Raw genomic sequence first — 17,914 nt, 5'->3', positions numbered from 1 at the left:
GTCTTGGTTACTGAATGAATGTCCGATTTATTTTCTGCATTTTGGTTTTTATAAAATGTACAAATTTTCTCTGTGTACGTGTAAGTTTGACGAGAAGTCTTGAGACTTGACAATTACATGTATCGAACAAGTTTTGGTAATGATTATATGGAGAAGGCTAGTGTTTAATAAACAATTGAAGTTATTTATTTTCCTTCGCGCGAGGCGGAAAATCCACGCCAGCGGCGCAATGGTTTAAAGTGTTTATATTCATTGCGTTATTTTGCTTGTGCGCTGTAAGCAGTTCAAGTGTTTAAGATAGGAGGACCGTTTTTGGTACCGAGCATAATTTCGGCTGTATCGGTCCAACTCATAAAATATTTAAAGTTTATGATTTGTAAAGTGCCGATGCATCAAATCATAAAGCTGTATGTGCTACGATGTATGGCTGATTTCCGTACAAAGTATTCCCAAGAAGACGTTTACAATGTAACTACATTGTGACGAAATGAAATGAAATGAAATGTACTATTGCAATTGTTCTGAGTGTTTAACGTGGAAAACGTGGTGGTTTTGTAATTCCGCCACAGGGGATTAATCACATGATTAAAATTTGCCAAAAGATGGCGTCTATCATTCTGAGCAACTTTGCTGAAAATACTGTACCTCAAAAACCACGATCCTATGACTTATCAATTAAGAGCGTGAAATTGCGCTTTTGAACCACTGTGCAATGGCTCATTTCGCGTTCAGAACGGTTCAGATCAATCCTATTGATTCGAAAATCGGAATATCTTATCGCACTGCCTGATATTAACAGTGTTCCTAGTAGTGGAAACTGCTGGTGTTTTGACATTTCTCGGTTGATTTTTCAGAAGGCCGAAAGAGCAAGTGACAGTTTCTCTTTGTTTACTTTTTCTTTCGATTAGTGCCCTGTAATTATAAAGATATTCTTGAATTTCACAGTTCTGTTTGAAAGTCGAAAGTTTCGGGTATCATTTTATGCAGAGAGTTGAGTGATAAACGTGAAACCCTCTTGATAATTGATAGAAGAAAGAGTAAACAAAGAGAAACTGTCATTTGCTCTTACGGCTTTCTGAAAAATCAACCGGGATTTGAAAAAATCGTAGTGAAACTTGCGATTGTCGACTACCGTTTTTATGGAGGTTTTAAGAGCAGTTAAAACGAACCGGAACTTTCAGATTCTTTCAAAAACAATTATAATTATAAAAGTAAAAAAAAACGAAAGGCTATTGGTTTTCAAACGCAAAACTCAAAACAACTCAGCGCCTCCTATGTTTTTCTTTATGAACCAAGACACGGTGATGCTAGCAAATTTTCACACATAGCAAGATAGGAATCGAGAATCAACTGCGGAAATAAATACAAACAATGCAATATTTCCTTAAACAATCTTTCGGAAAGGGTAAAACTTCTTTAATACTGACCTATATTTAGATACTACAATTTTCGTAGTCGAAATGAAAGGTTTAAATAACTACTGTGTGAAATAAACGACCAGACCTATTATTTTAGTACAGAGGCAACAAGAAAAATCAAAATTATCAATCTGCAGGCCATTTCGAATGCGAGAATAGAAGGTTTATTCTCAAGTGAAACATTAAAATAAATTGAAGTTCTAATAAAAAGAAATCATTGTTTTTTCCCTATTGGGAAACTTGACAGACTAACAAACTTGCTGCAATTTCTTTTTGGATACAATTTTTATATAATTTCATGTTACAAAGATTTGAAAATAATGCATGCAGTAAATGAATTTACCTTTGTGAGAAATCAGTTGTCTTGAGTCTAATTAAATCCGGGCAGAATCCGTGTAAAACAAATGGTTTACCATACTGAAGACATACCCAAAGGTTCATTAAAAGCAAAGAAAGTCGAACTTAATTTTACTACGTTTTTTGCTGTTAATTATTTGAGCTACTCGTTTGCTTATAAGTTCGCTACATTTTGATTTAGCAAGCGATTTGAGGCTGCGAACACAATCCTCAATTTTTTGTGATAAATGAGAATGTGAAATAAAATATATGGAGGAAATAACACAAACAAAATGTATCAAATAAAACCTGATGAACAAACTGAATAAATAGATAAAAGAAATAAAATAAATAAAATGAAAAAATGAGCAAAAGGAATAAAATTACCAAAATTAATAACATTATTAAAAACATTGAAATTAAAAAAATTATTAAAATTTATATGTTTATAAAATAATAAACATAATAAAATGAATAAAACGATTAAAATAAAATAAAAATGAAAAAAATGAATAAAATTAATAAAATCATTAAAATAGTAAAAGGAATAAAATTAAAAAAAAATTAATAAACTGAATAAACTGAATAAACTGTATAAAATTTATACAATAAATAAAATGAATGAAATGAGTAAAATAATTAAAATGAAATAAATTAATTAAATGAATTAAATTAATTAAATGAATTAAATGAATTAAATGAATTAAATGAATTAAATGAATTAAATGAATTAAATGAATTAAATGAATTAAATGAATTAAATGAATTAAATGAATTAAATGAAATTAAATGAATTAAATGAATTAAATGAATTAAATGAATTAAATGAATTAAATGAATTAAATGAATTAAATTAATTAAATTAATTAAATTAATTAAATTAATTAAATTAATTAAATGAATTAAATGAATTAAATCAATTAAATGAATTAAAGAAATCAAATGAATTAAATGAATTAAATGAATTAAATGAATTAAATGAATTAAATGAATTAAATGAATTAAATGAATTAAATGAATTAAATGAAATAAATGAATTAAATGAATAGAATGAATTAAATGAATGAAATTAAATGAATGAATTCAATGAATTAAATGAATTAAATGAATTAAATGAAATAAATGAATTGAATGAATTAAATGAATTAAATGAATTGAATGAATTAAATGAAATAAATGAATTAAATGAATTAAATGAATTAAATGAATTTAATAAATTAAATTAATTAAATGAATAAAATTAACAAAAAAGATAAAATTCATCAAATGAATAAGACGAAATGAATTATCTAGATGAGTTAAATCGAATATAATTGAAGAAATCATTTGAATGACTTGAATAAATAAAATAAATGAATAAAATCGAATAAAATAAAGAAACAAAATAAGCAGAGTAATTTGAATAAATAGAATAACTGAAATAAATATGAAGAATAAAATGAGTAAAGCAGCAAATGAAACAAATAAAATTATACAAAGTAACATAATGGAAAAATGAAGAAAGTGCAAAAATAGAAAAAAATGAAATAAATAGAATAAATGAAAAGCTATGAAAGAAAAACGAATAAATAAAATCGATAGAACAATAAGATAAACGACATAAATGAAATAAACGTAACAAATAAATAAAAAAATGGATCACATAAAACAAATAAAAATATGAAATCATTTGAATAGATGGCATAACTAAGATAAATGAAACGGATAAAAAAGAAGACAGAAATAATAGAAAATGAAGAAAAGTAAAAGAGGTGAAATTTATGTAATAGAAAGAATTTGTGAAAAAATTAAAATATTAAGATCAATGAAATATGTAGAATAAATTAAAAACATAAAATATTCCTTTTAGTTAAAATAAATGAATCAAATAAATTTACTAAAAAATGATTAAATAAAAACTAATACATAATAAATAAAATGAATAATAGGAATCAAATAAATTAAGTAAACTAAATAAATAATATAACTGAAATAAACTGAATAACGTGAATAAAGTGAATAAATAAAATAGATAAGATAAATAAAATAAATGAAATTATTAAGATAAGTTAAATAAATAAAATTAATCAAATCACAAGAATTATCCAAATAAATAAAATAAAAAAAGTAATGAGATGAATATAATAAATGAAATTAATAAAATGAATAAAATAAATATATCAGAAAGGATAAGTAAAATGAACAAGACGAATAAAATGAATATAATAGACAGGATAATTAAAATATGTAAAATAAATTAAAGAAATAAAATGAATAGAGTAAATCAAATAATTGAAATAAATAAAATTGACAAATGAATCAAATTAATTGTAGATATTAAATAACTGTATAATAACAATAAATAAAATATTTTCAAAATATATAAAAAATAAAATGCGCAGTATAAATTAAGCAAATACAATAAATAAAACAAAAAATTAAAAAATAAGAACAACATGAACAGAATGTGAAATAAATAAAATAAATAATGGAAGAAATGAATTAAATAAATTGAATATATGCATTATAAATAAAGTGAACAAATTTAATTGAAAAATGAATATAACAAACAATAGAAACATACCAAATAAGAAAAAATAAATAACGGGAACAAAATGAAATCAAATAAGGAAATTAAAAATAAAAACGAAATTGATGAGATTATTGGAACAAATTGAATAGATAGAACAAATAAAATAAAATTTTCAAATAAAATAAGTATAATAAAATTAATAAATTGGTTAGTTAAATGAAATAAATAAAATGAATAAAATATATAATATATAAAAATGTAACGAATGAAGTGAGTGAGATTAATCCTGAAAGTAAAACAGTTTAATATAAGATGTAGAAAATAATAAAAATATGAGGAATATGGTACAAAAAACTGAATAATGAAGTAAAAAAATATGAATAAACTTAAAATTAAAAAAATAAACAAAATAAATAGAACTAGTAAATAAAATAAAATAAAAAAACGACAAATGAAATAAGCGAAACATAAAATAAATATAATAAATCGAAGAAATTAAATAAATGAAATAATTAAAATAAATTGAATAAGTGGAATATACATAAAAAATAAGAAGAATAAAATAAAGGAAATGATAAGAATACATAATTAAATAAGAAACTGGAATCAATACAACAACTGTTTCCGCCAGATTATTTAGCCAATCGTTTATTAACGGTTCTGTTACAGCCAGAGATGCCAAGTGTCAGAAAATAAAATCTGGTCCTTTCGTAAGAAAAAGTCTGGTAAAATCTGACATAATCTATGATAACAAAAATAAGTTCCATTTGCTTCTTAACATCTCGTCATCGACGTAAAGTATGACTCTACTTGAGCAAACCTTTGTTATACTGTGGCGCCATTTCTTTACAGTCATTTATGTTCGTGGTTTTCTATTTATTTAACAAAATTGAACCATTTGTTACGAGTTAATTCAAGTGAAACTGAGAAATTTGACGTCTCATATGCAGAAAATTTGAAAATCTGGTGAAATCTACAGAATCTGGCATAAGATCTGGTTTGTTAGAGTGTCTGTCAAAATTAAGAAAAGCACAATTCCAAGGAAAATGTGGTAAACGCTCCCTTTAAATATTGCTTTAATGCCTGATGAGAATGTGTCGCTTTAAATTTTGAATCGACCACGTTGTTCCCTCAATTACCTTTGCGTCTGAATTTTTGGCAGCCTTGTTGACTATACTAAAATCAGAGACACCGTCAGGTGGCTTTTTTGATATTCATCACCGTTTACAGCTAAATATTTACACTTGCGTGGTTTTATATTAGCTTTACAGTAGCATTTAGGAATGAAAGGTTTCAAATGGCAAATCTATATCGTTTCGATTACTATTGGTATCTCATTATAAAATCAGAATAACTGTTTTGACCACGTTGATTTCTGAACTAATTTTCTCTTCATCAGATATTATTTGTAAACATCATCGCTCTGCCATAACTCGATCCGTATTAATTTGAAACTCATAAATTTTTCCCCTCACGTCGTGCTAATTTTCAAGCATCGAGCTCGTGGTAAACATTTCACAATAACAACAACAATCATCATCAGATTGGATTTGGTTCTCTGTTCAGGCGACTCACATCCGTCGTTTGACAATTTTGTTTGTCGAAACCTTATCCCTGGTACTTCTGGTTCAGTTTCGAATAACGAGCGAAACAAAGCTTCCACCGCATTGAGTATTAAGTTGTCTCTTGTCATCGGACAAACCAAGCAGCAGGCAGCGGAAAGTGCAACGGAATTTCACCGGCGAACAAAGAATGAAGCTTGACATCGTTTATCGATTTTAATCAAACCCTTTTTTGCCCATCAGACTCCAACATCGCTGGGATCGGCTATTCCCCCCGCCCCCCACAAGTCGTAATCCGCTTATTCGTTCAACAGAGCTGCGGGAACCGTTTCCGCTGATTTCCTCCGGTTCCCGGGAGAATCGGAATCGTTTTGTCTAATCCGCCTATACCAAATGCTTCCTTTTGTGGGTTTCCTACTTTGCCGAAACTGACTTTTCGACGGCCTTCGAAGCCTCGAGATGGAAATCGTTTTCAAATCGTTTTGGCAAACACGTTTCACCGCAATTGGAGATGAATGCTGATTCTCTCGGGGGGAAAACGCACAGTTTTTGGGTTCCGGATTAACCCAGTAAAGCGCCGACAGAATGATTTCAGCAATTGGTTGGTTTTGAATGATGATAAGCAGTTGGTGAAATGTAACTGTGAATGTACGGAAAAAAACATTGTCATCAAATTTTTGACTCACACTGTCATTGAAGAGCATTTCCTAGTTTTATCCTCGCAGTCACAAACTTCAGCGAGTGGTCGGTAGAGAACAATGTCACCTGTTGACTAGTAGTCCATGATTTTCGGCAAAAAAAAACAAACATTCAAATCGCGCGAGTGGTTTGCTCTTTTTTCAATTGCATCAATCAACGTCGGGCTCTGCGATCGATCTCCGAAACGGGCGAATTGCGTTTATTTTTGTTTCTCGCTTCTGCTTTCGCCTAATTCATTTTATTTCATATCTAGGGTAAGGGCTCCCTATTTCATCTCATTTGTAAGGACGTCGCCTTCAAACCCTGATTTAGCCACTAAAATCACTGTAACTATTTCATATTACTGCTTCATTCGCCTTGCTCCACGTTGAGAATAGATTCACATTTCTTGAAAATTCAACTAATATTTATAAAACAGCTAAAACACTAATGATGTTTTCACTACTCTGCTCCTAATTTCATCTCAATGGATTTTTATCCATCCTATCGTTGATCTTTTATTCATCCTATAAATTAGCAATGGCGACAGCAATCAAAACAAAATATTCCACTATTACACTCTCATCTGCATACGCATGGCTGCCAGATGGTTGACTAAACGCTGCCAGCTGGAAAAATATGACTGAGCAGACATTCTGGTGACCGACTGCCTCACCGCTGCCAGATATACAACTCAAACGATACAACATTATTATTGGTAAAAAATTTACTCGTTGAATTATCTAATTAATGGGGCAATGGCTTACGGAGATCTAAAGAACTATCTTCTAACATCATTTTATTAGGGAAAACAGATAGAACAGATATACACTTTTCTATAAAAATATCTGGCATCTCTGTGCACAGCCGATGAAACACACACACATACACTTCACAGCGTTATTAGGATCTCTGACAGCTCACTTACAACCACAAATGCAAATGAGATTGGTTTGTTTTCATCAGGAAACGCATGCATTAAACACGTTTCAGACGATCAATCAACTTCCGTCGACGTCCAGATTATTTTTATAAATTTTTTTAGCCAAATATTGCTCACGTATCCGACGTTAAAATGTCCGCGAACTTGACTTAGTGTCCTTTCATATGAATTGCTTACAATTGATGTTGTTGTTCCGTATTCGTTCCATGCAGGTGATAGTCGCTTGAGGCTGCGTGTGAATCGCTTTTACACATTGTTTTGTTTTCATCAGGAAACGTGTTGGCCACCCATTTTTCAGTAGGGCCGCCGTTCATTTTTCACCGGGCATAGAAACCTCAATGTTGGCGTATAGCAGAATGAAACCAGTGCTACTAGATTTGCCACAATGGTTATTTCATTAGTATTTAACACGTTCTTTCTGGTAATATTCGAAGCTGAAACAGTTTTATTGAAATATTAATATCAATAATATAATTAAGCTAATGTCACGGATACCAAAAACATACTTTTTGATGATAATTTGAAGAAGATAAACAATTTTTGTTTTGTAGCATTATGAGATAACTTGGCAACATTGCGAAACCAAATGAGATGAAAACAAAGCGCAATCAAGTGAACGAAGTGAAAAACTTTCATCTCATATTTTTTAAGACTTTTATTGCTTGTCGGGTAACTTTTGAAGTTTTTAATCGTTAACTAAACAAGTGGCAAGTGAACATAAGTAATTATAAAGTCATCCAGCATTCAATGGTAGTGTAATTGTGCGAAATAGTGATCATGTTTTGAGACGAATCGATTAGTAGATATTCAGAAACATGACGAACTGTAAATCTTGAGACGAAAATGTGTCCTAAATTGAAAAGTGAGTTTATTTTATATGAAAAAAACGATCACCGAAGAATTTAAAACCATTTCTTTCAATAGGAAAGTGTGACAATAGCTTTTCAAATCATTTTAAAACATTTCACAGTTTGCTTCCGGTATGTTGTAAAATATTATTCATGTTCAAAGTTATGAGGTGAAGGGATGAGATGGAAATAGGAGCTCAGATGAAATAGGGAGCCGTTGCCCTATAACAAATTTGTTTAGGATATCGATTTGTCAATACGTAAATTTCGAAAAATTCGAAAACAACATCGTGGATAGATTTTCTGTCGATTTTATGACTTCCGTGGCCGATGATTTACCAAATACTGAATTCTATACATTCTCAAATTGATTGAATTTTTCATGTGTTATTATAATAAAAATATAACTTAAAACCGTGTGGGCGTGGATCAGAAGGCAACTGTCCCGTTTGTAGCCTACAGGAAAATAACCCCAAACCCCCCCTCGTTCTGAGCGCACATTTAATTGAGCAGCCCAATTTCAATAGCCTTCGAGCCAGGATTAATTCAATCGGACTCTCTAACGAACATACAGTGTGTGCTCGGAATGTGATTTTGTGTCGTTAGGGCAAATTTCCGTCCTTAACCATGCCAACCGAAGCGTTACGAGAAAAATCGCTCGTTATTGGAAGAGATTTTGGTGTCCCCCCCATCATAGATTATACAGCCAATTCGATTCATTTAGTCAATGGCGATGAAAGAAGTTCGGCTTAAATCAATTACTGGAGAACTGGTGCTTTGCGAACTGTTGAAGAGTCGTTAAAAGTTCGTAGATTGACGTGATTCAGTTCCGGAAATGGATGACATAACATAGCGGTCAATAAATCCCCAGTCTGACGGACAGATGGCAACACTTCCGGAACAATCTCTCTAGCGTTCAATAGAGACATCTTTCAGATGTCGTCTGTCAAGTTTCATGACGTTCGAGTCTTTTAAGCGGCCCTTACACGAGCATTAAAAGTGTCATTACTAAAAAGTAATGTCATTTTTAATGAACGTATGAGGGCAATAATGATTAATTCTCCATACAAATTTGAAATGTCATTACTTTAGTAATTAATAAAAATGACATTAATAATTCTCGTGTAAGGGCCGCTTTAGAAATAGTGCGGAACTGAAAATTTCGTTTGATGATGCACCCAAACCTTCATTTACGTAATAATCTGCGGTTCATCAATCGAATTATGCCGTTAAAAAGTTTAATTATTTTGAATTTTCAACGTACAAAAAGTTACGAATGACAACAAGTAGTGAATGTGAATGCATACGTAAGTACATGCAAACAAAATTTTTTCCTTAATCATACTTGTTCAGAGCGCGTCACAACAACTTATCGAAATTTTACTGAGTGAAAAAAAAGTGTCTCAACCAAGTAGAATCATACGCTTCTCGAAAAATGTTTGACGATTAATTCGTGCATTTTTTTCGTTTCTTTTCCAAACTAAAAAATGGCCTAAAAAGGAAATAAAAAGCTGTAGCTGAAACACACGAAAGAAGACTACTTTCGGGCCATTGCTCAAGTTTGAAGATCAAATGCCTGTCACTTCTGGTTCCGAAGATATAATTTTATGAGTGACGTAACTGACTATTTGCGTTGTTTTTTTTTTATCAGAGATGGCGGAGCCATCTAGGCTAGTTTTAAAGCAACTTTTGAATTTTGAATAATGTTCGAAAATCAAATGGTTGTCATTTCCGATTCTGAAAATTTAATAGTATATAAATGACGTAACCGACTAGCGGTACATTTTTCATTAGCTGAATTTCCTCGAAGAAGACTCAACGAATTTTGATAACCTTAAAAATCTAACAATGTCAATCAAATTTGGAAGGATTATGGCAGGCAGTTCCGGTTCGAGAAATGTAATGTTATAACAGATTGGCTGAAAAGTTCGTATCGTTTCTATGAGAGGGCGCCACTAGAATTAAATCCATACCTTTTCCAGTTAGTACCAACCTTCAAAAGATACGTGTATAAATTTGACAGCTGTCTGATTATTAGTTTGTGAGATATTGCATTTTGAGTGAAGCTACTTTTGTTATTGTGAAAAAAATGGAAAAAAAGGAATTTCGTGTGTTGATGAAACACTACTTTTTGATGAAAAAAAGTGCCGCCGATACCAAAAAATGGCTTGACGAGTGTTATCCAGACTCTGCACCGGGCGAAGCAACAATTCGTAAGTGGTTTGCAAAATTTCGTACTGGTCATATGAGCACCGAAGACGATGAACGCAGTGGACGTCCAAAAGAGGCTGTTACCGATGAAAACGTGAAAAAATCCACAAAATGATTTTCAATGACCGTGAAGTGAAGTTGATCGAGATAGCTGACACCCTAAAGATATCAAAGGAACGTGTTGGACATATTATTCACGAATATTTGGATATGAGAAAGCTTTGTGCAAAATGGGTGCCGCGTGAGCTCACAATCGATCAAAAACAACAACGAATTGATGATTCTGAGCAGTGTTTGGAGCTGTTATATAGAAATAAAACCGATTTTTTTCGTCGATATATAACAATGGACGAAACATGGCTCCATCACTTCACTCCGGAGTCCAATCGACAGTCAGCTGAGTGGACTGCACGCGATGAACCGAACCCAAAGCGTGGAAAGACTGAACAATCGGCCGGTAAGGTAATGGCGTCTGTATTTTGGGATTCGCATGGTATAATTTTCATCGACTACATTGAAAAGGGAAAAACCATCAACAGTGACTATTATATAGCGTTATTAGAGCGTTTGAAGGACGAAATTTCAAAAAAACGGCCTCATTTGAAGAAGAAAAAAGTTTTGTTTCATCAAGACAATGCACCGTGTCACAAGTCGATGAAAACCATGTTGAAATTGAACGAATTGGGCTTCGAATTGCTCCCTCATCCACCGTATTCTTCAGATTTGGCCCCCAGTGACTTTTTCCTGTTCTCAGACCTCAAGAGAATGTTCGCTGGTAAAAAATTTAGAAGCAATGAAGAGGTAATCGCTGAAACTGAGGCCTATTTTGAGGCAAAGGACAAATCGTACTACAAAAATGGTATCGAAAAGTTGGAAGATCGCTATAATCGCAGGGTCGCCTCTGATGGCAATTATGTTGAATAATAAAAACGAATTTTGGCAAAAAAATGTGTGTTTCTATTAAACGATACGAACTTTTCAGCCGAACTGTTATGTTACTTAACCGACAAATCTCAGTGTTTTTAATACAACAAAATTTTTCGCAGATGAAAGAAACGATTTCGATATACAAAAATATCCAAACAAGTTGCCATTTGTAAAAATAAATATTTAATAAGCTCACAACATTAACGGTCGAGGATAAAATCTTACAAATGTTTTAATGAGGCTATTTAAATTGGCAAGAAAATGATATTTTCATCTTACTGTTTGGAATAAGAAGTGGTTTTTAATTACTAATATTGTACTATTTGTTATCATTTTATTTCCAGTGCAAAAAAAAATCCAAATAAGTTTCCATTCGTAAAATGTTTGAGCTAAGTTGTAGTTTTGGTTTAATTTAACTACTCGACCGAAAAATACCTAACGAAATGTCACATTTTAACCAAAAGTCAAAATCATTCGTGAAATGATTTACAGCCTAATACTATGTTCACACTATGAGTTAAAACAAGTTTTAACTCTGATTTCATGTTTTAAGCAAAATAACATGTTTTACTTTTGCGTTATTTCATATTCAGAAATGTCACATTAAAACATGTTTTCCCGAAATAACATGATATAATCGACGACACGACCTGCCACTCGTCTATCGAAACTGTATCGCAAATTTAACTACCCCTCAGTAACTGCTAATGTCAAAATGAAGTCTCTTGAAAAACTATTGAAACTGGCAGCACAGGTTGATGAATGATTGATTTTGAATAACATTTACCAAAACCTTGGTTACTGCATATTGAAGACTCGAGTGGAAGATCTCATTTCGCGGCAAATTACAAGTTCTGCAGCATCACCACGCGTAAGAGCAGTGGATCGATTAGTTCAGCTGGGGCTCGAACATGCGAAAAATTTCTTGTAGGACCGACGCAATCAGGTTGTCGTATGTGCCCAAAATCTTTTGTATCGGATAATTTTCAGACCAGATCTATGACGGATGTCCGCTATGTAAATGAGTTTTAAAATGGTAGTAAACTGCAAAAGTCATTGAACCGTTAGTGCGAATCTTTTTATCAATCTGACTATCAAAATTTAGTATCCCCGCGGACCCTCACGGACCGAAGAATGCGGCCAACATAGAAAATTACCATCGCCATCTGGAATCATTTCATCCTAAATTCAATTCACCGGCCACTACCGATCGCCAGATACTATATTACATAATGATACTACTCTAGTTTTAAGTTAGACGATAATTAAGATTAGTAAATACCCTTGGCATCTTAGAGCTTAAGCAGTGTGCCTTAATATTATATTATATTATTGAATAAAAAAAAAATTTTTGTATCGAATAATGAATGATAAAGCTGAGTCGATCCGATATAGCAGCACTATTCTACGAGATGCAAGTGAATCGTTTACAATAAATCAAAGATATTTAAATATTTGAGGCTTATTTCTTATCCATTCCAGAATCGCACTTCATATGCAGATACGAATAGACTTATAAACAGAATTCAAATTAGTTCTTTTATAATGACTTTCTAAAGTATTCGTCAAATGTATGTATATTTAATACTTCTGATTTTCTTCCAAATCATTCAACCCTAATTGCTAATCAACGTACATGTAAAACATTACGCCGTCATATTTTGGACATTCGAGGAACTCCTTTACTTCGCAAAACGGGTGTAAAATTTGATGAACCTGAGACACTTGAGAATGACCTGTAAAAATAAATTTCTATGAAATAATTTGATACTCATCATGAATGAGTTTCATGACTACGATACAGGTTGCGCTCCTGGATAGCCCTTGAAGATGATATAGCATGACGCCTGTCTATCGCAGCACTACATCTAATGTCAGATTTGCATATTGTGCACCCAGTTCCGGTTGGCGCAAATACAAAAGGAACGTTGTAACATTAACTTACAGATTTCTAATTCTTTCTGGTACATGATAAACTATTAAACCTGGCTCTGGTGCAAGATAATTCTGTAATTCGGGAAAAATAAAAATGTTTAGTTAGCCCAATTTTATTCTTTGTAGTAAGCGTATTGCAAAAGCGTTTAACTTCGTCGTATTGATATCATTTTTCAGGGGTACCAGTTCTCGGCCTTGCGCTGCCTCGATCTTGATTTCTCCAGAATTATTCAGAGCTTTTAATTTTGGCACTGATGGCAAAAAAATTCAATTGAACTGTTTCAAAACTTTTTCAAGTGGTTTGTTTATTTATTATGGGACTCCTTGGTTACTAGTTCGTAGCAACTTAAGCAGTGTTGCTCAAGAACATTATTTTCATCACCATCAAGGGGTCGCTAAATTTGTGGTAACTGGCGGTAAATCGCTCACGAACACTTTTTATTCGGATTTTCCTGCGAAGTGCCTGGTCGTGTCGTCGATATAATTGTCAGTAAAGCACAACCCTGCTAGCATTTTCCGTCACGCTACGACTATGTCAATTGACAAGCTGTTCAACAACAGCAGTTTTCCATCAAAGTAGCCATGTAATCATGATAAAACAAAACTGGAAACTGGTACCAACGTTGCCAGGTATAACGATTTCTCGGTATTTATACAGATTTTTGACCTCTATACCACAATACAGATATGCTCTCCCAAAATACCGATAATTCACGGATCACACAGATAAGAACCGATTTTGGTTTCTAGCTTGAATAGACATGAGAAAAGGTTGTCGTGGGAACTTTTTTTCGCTCACCTCTTGGTGACATTTTCTACTACTTATGTAGAAGAGACTCTGATACCGATATGGTACAGATAGATTTTCTGGAAATAATGATTAGAGTGCTTATTTCACTACAACCGCAAAACGCCTGCCAGATCAGGAGCTTCTTTGCAGTTGGTTTCAGCTTTCATAAAACATGTAGTAAATGGTAAATCAATAATAAAGCCTTAATGAATTATCATTCAAAATTGAAGATATTTGATTTTTGAATCGGAATACTTGCAAATTGAAGCAACGAATATGAACAAAAGGGTTTCACCATCCGTGCTATTCACACACATTCGTATGTCAGGTAGAATTCACAGCGCAACCCAAGCAAGGAGAGCTGCTTCGTTCGTTCATTAGTTCATGAATATGCCCGCTTGCTGAGACCTATGCTTCATGAGGTTAGCATTTGATGAATAGTTCTCATATTGTAGATGCCTATGAGGAAACTAGATTCATAACTTTTCGTTCCGATGAATATTAATTTAAAGAAAATTGCTTTTAGTGTTTCTAGGATATATACACAGTGTAAACTGCCAAGAAACAAATTGATCGTTTCGAAAATGGGCTCAAATGCAAAATTTCTGCTATAAAATGATTAAAGTATGTTTGAAATGCTATCAAATTTGGTCTTGGAATGCGAACATAATGTTAAAAATGATTTCTGTAAACCTACACTTTAAAAATAAACCGTAAACATTGCCTAAATGACTTTGCTTCGCGTCTTGTAGCCAGAGATGGCATTTCACCAGAGTGATACACGCTAGAGTCAGATTTTTGCCACACCGAGGATGAAAAAAACGAAGCACCGCACAAAGAGGAAAGCGCACTTCTTCTCAGTGTCGAATAGACAGCATTTGAGTGTGTGCTTGTGGTTAATGCAGCTGGCGCGAGTGAAACACATTCTCTTCGCATGAATAGCTCACACGCGCTCTCGTCTAAATACACCCAAGTGAGCACTGGCGCGTGATGGTGAGCGAACACTTCTGTGAACTTCAATTAATAGAGAGTAGATCTGGCCTTGCTATGAAAAATTTGCAAGGAAAACCGAAAATTTTACGATAAATTGTTTTATTTTGCTGATTTTGCGTGTCCACGCTTCATCTACGAAAACCATACAGCAGAGTGCTCACCGGCGTGTACACCTCTGTGAAAGTATCTGCATCCACCTCGGAGAATTTATTAGCTAATGCTCTAGCACTTTGGTGCGGTTCAGTGGAAGAGGTAAAAGGAAATAAACAAACGCACTCATGATGTGTGCACACTCTATACAACAGTGGTGTATAAATGTGAAAGAGAAGAGCTCTCGTTGAAGTTGTCAGTGCGAGGGGAGAAATTTTGCTTGCTCTTCGTCACACAGAGGAGATAGACATCTCTGCTTGTAGCACGCCGTGAAGTAAGATCTTCTTTCTCGTGCAATACTAACGAGAGCGAACCCTTCATTTCATTACATTGTCATGGATTGCTTAGTTCATGTGTTAACTGAGACTGAGAGCACAGATAATTTACTTGGCAAGGGGAATTAGTCTGCTCAGTAGCATATACTCTCACGCATCCAGTTTCTCTCTAATATAGGTCTCTTGTTCAGCTATGTCAAGCAAAGTGTTCACAGCAGATGTTTTTTGTTGCTTCGTTCGTTTGAGGATTCACAATACAAGCCCTGTACTTGCCCAGGAAGTTGACTGAAATTGGCAAGGGAGAAGATAGATGTAAACATTGCACTATTAACAAGATTTACTCATTTTGTCGTGAATACGACTTACTTTTCAAAATTTACTCTCTGAGAGAGTGATAAGTTTTTGATCGTGAATATCTCTTGTTGTATCTAACAAATCAACATAATTTTTGCTACATGCCATCGGAAATATGATCACAATTTTATGATAAAATTTTCAGTTGTGTGACATAATCTCAAATAATTCAAAATTAAACTTTTCTGAAATGTTTGGTACAAACGAGTATCAAAGAGGATAATTCATAAGCCGCGTTTGCCTTTCTCGTATTTTTAAAGCTCATAGCTCAATGATCTGTGAAAGGATTTATATAATCTAACTACCAATAGAATCGAAATTTTCCAACTTAAGCGTGTAAAGAAAAATCATTGAAGTATTTCAATAGTACCCTATTGAAAAACCTGTCTCATTTGACCAATGTCAACCCCAGCCAATCAGAACGCGTTCTGAGGAAAAGTGTCGTTTGCTAGTTTCGCTTCCGTTTGCAAATCGAAAGGAAATATCCTCAGTTTAGTGCAAATCTAGAACAGTTTGGTTAGATTTTAGCACTTTTCGCTATGTGAAATTCACAGTAATCGAGATCAAGTGAAGCCTTCTTTGTTTTTGCGAAAAATGTGGAAAAGGGGAATGCTTGCATAGTTCATAGAATTGATCAACTAATTGATATTCGGAAGTGTTAAGGAACATGTCAGTTGTTTTCGTATTCACGACATCCAGTTAAGTCTCAGACATTACCCATCCGCCTTTTTTTAGTTTTTACTCAACACTTACTTCTAAACCGAATTCAATGAAAATTAACTGAGTTTAAAATTCAATGCAAAAAACATGTAATTTCCCACACAAAACGATCTGCTATTGAAACTATTCTCTCCTCATAAGGAGTGTATCGAGAATAAGCTATCCGCAAATTTGCCTTTCAAAATATGATAAAAAACGATATTTTATTCATACTAAAAATTGATCCTTTATTGTACGAGTTTAAACTTGACCATAATGAAAGCCGGATGAAATTTAAGTTGTTTCTTCACGAATTTTCGAACTTTTGATCGAACGCTCTTCATCAAGTTCCGGACCAGTGTTGCATTGCAGTTTTTGCACGCTTGAGCCCAAATTTTTTTGAACTCCTGCATGTTCCCAGCTGTCTTACCAGTCTTCTTGAAGACCCTCTTCACGGTTGCCCAGTAATGTTCGATGGGTCCAAGGTGAGAGCAATTTGGTGGATTGATATTTTTCTCAACGAAATGTATACCCTTTTCCGCAAGCCAATTGAGAGTGGTTCTGGCATAGTGAGCCGACGCTAAATCCGACCAAAACAGTGAAGGTTTACGATACTTCTTATATAAATGCAGCAACCTCTTCTGGAGACACTCAGATCGAGAGATTTCTGCATTTATAGTTCCGGTAGTGTAAAAAAACGATTAACTTCATACCACAGGAACATATTGCTTGCCATACCAGTACCTTTCGACCGAGTTTCTCCACTTGAATCGACCTGTCCGCATCGCTCACATTCTCCCCAACGACGACAGTAAAGTATTGTGGACCTGCAAGGGTTTTTGAGTCCTCCTTTACATAAGTCTCATCGTCCATCAAAACATTTTGAAAACGCAGAATTTCAGCTGCACAAACAAGTAAACAAACGAAAGCTGACAGCCAAACGCAAAGCATGCTGTGATCTGAGCATAAAAAACCATCACAAATACATGCATACAAAACAAATTTATGTGGATAACTTATTTCCGATGTACTCCTTAATAAGTTCAACAAAAAATTTACTTCATCGCAATGAAAAATTACATACAGTTTTGCATCATCTTGATACAAAATCGCTGCTCGTTCCGGTACAATCAATTAGCAAGAGAATTGTTGTTTTTGCACCGACCAGAAATTGACTAACAAGCTTCATCTTCTTCTAACGTTGTGTACACCGGAAACCTTCCACCTTCCACGATAATTGTTTCTGCGCAGCATTCCTGCAGTCCTTCCGGGCTACCAGGGTT

Source organism: Malaya genurostris, chromosome 3 (genome assembly GCF_030247185.1).
Source record: "Malaya genurostris strain Urasoe2022 chromosome 3, Malgen_1.1, whole genome shotgun sequence".
In the NCBI taxonomy this organism is placed as follows: domain Eukaryota; kingdom Metazoa; phylum Arthropoda; class Insecta; order Diptera; family Culicidae; genus Malaya; species Malaya genurostris.
Note: the sequence above shows the minus strand (reverse complement) of the source record.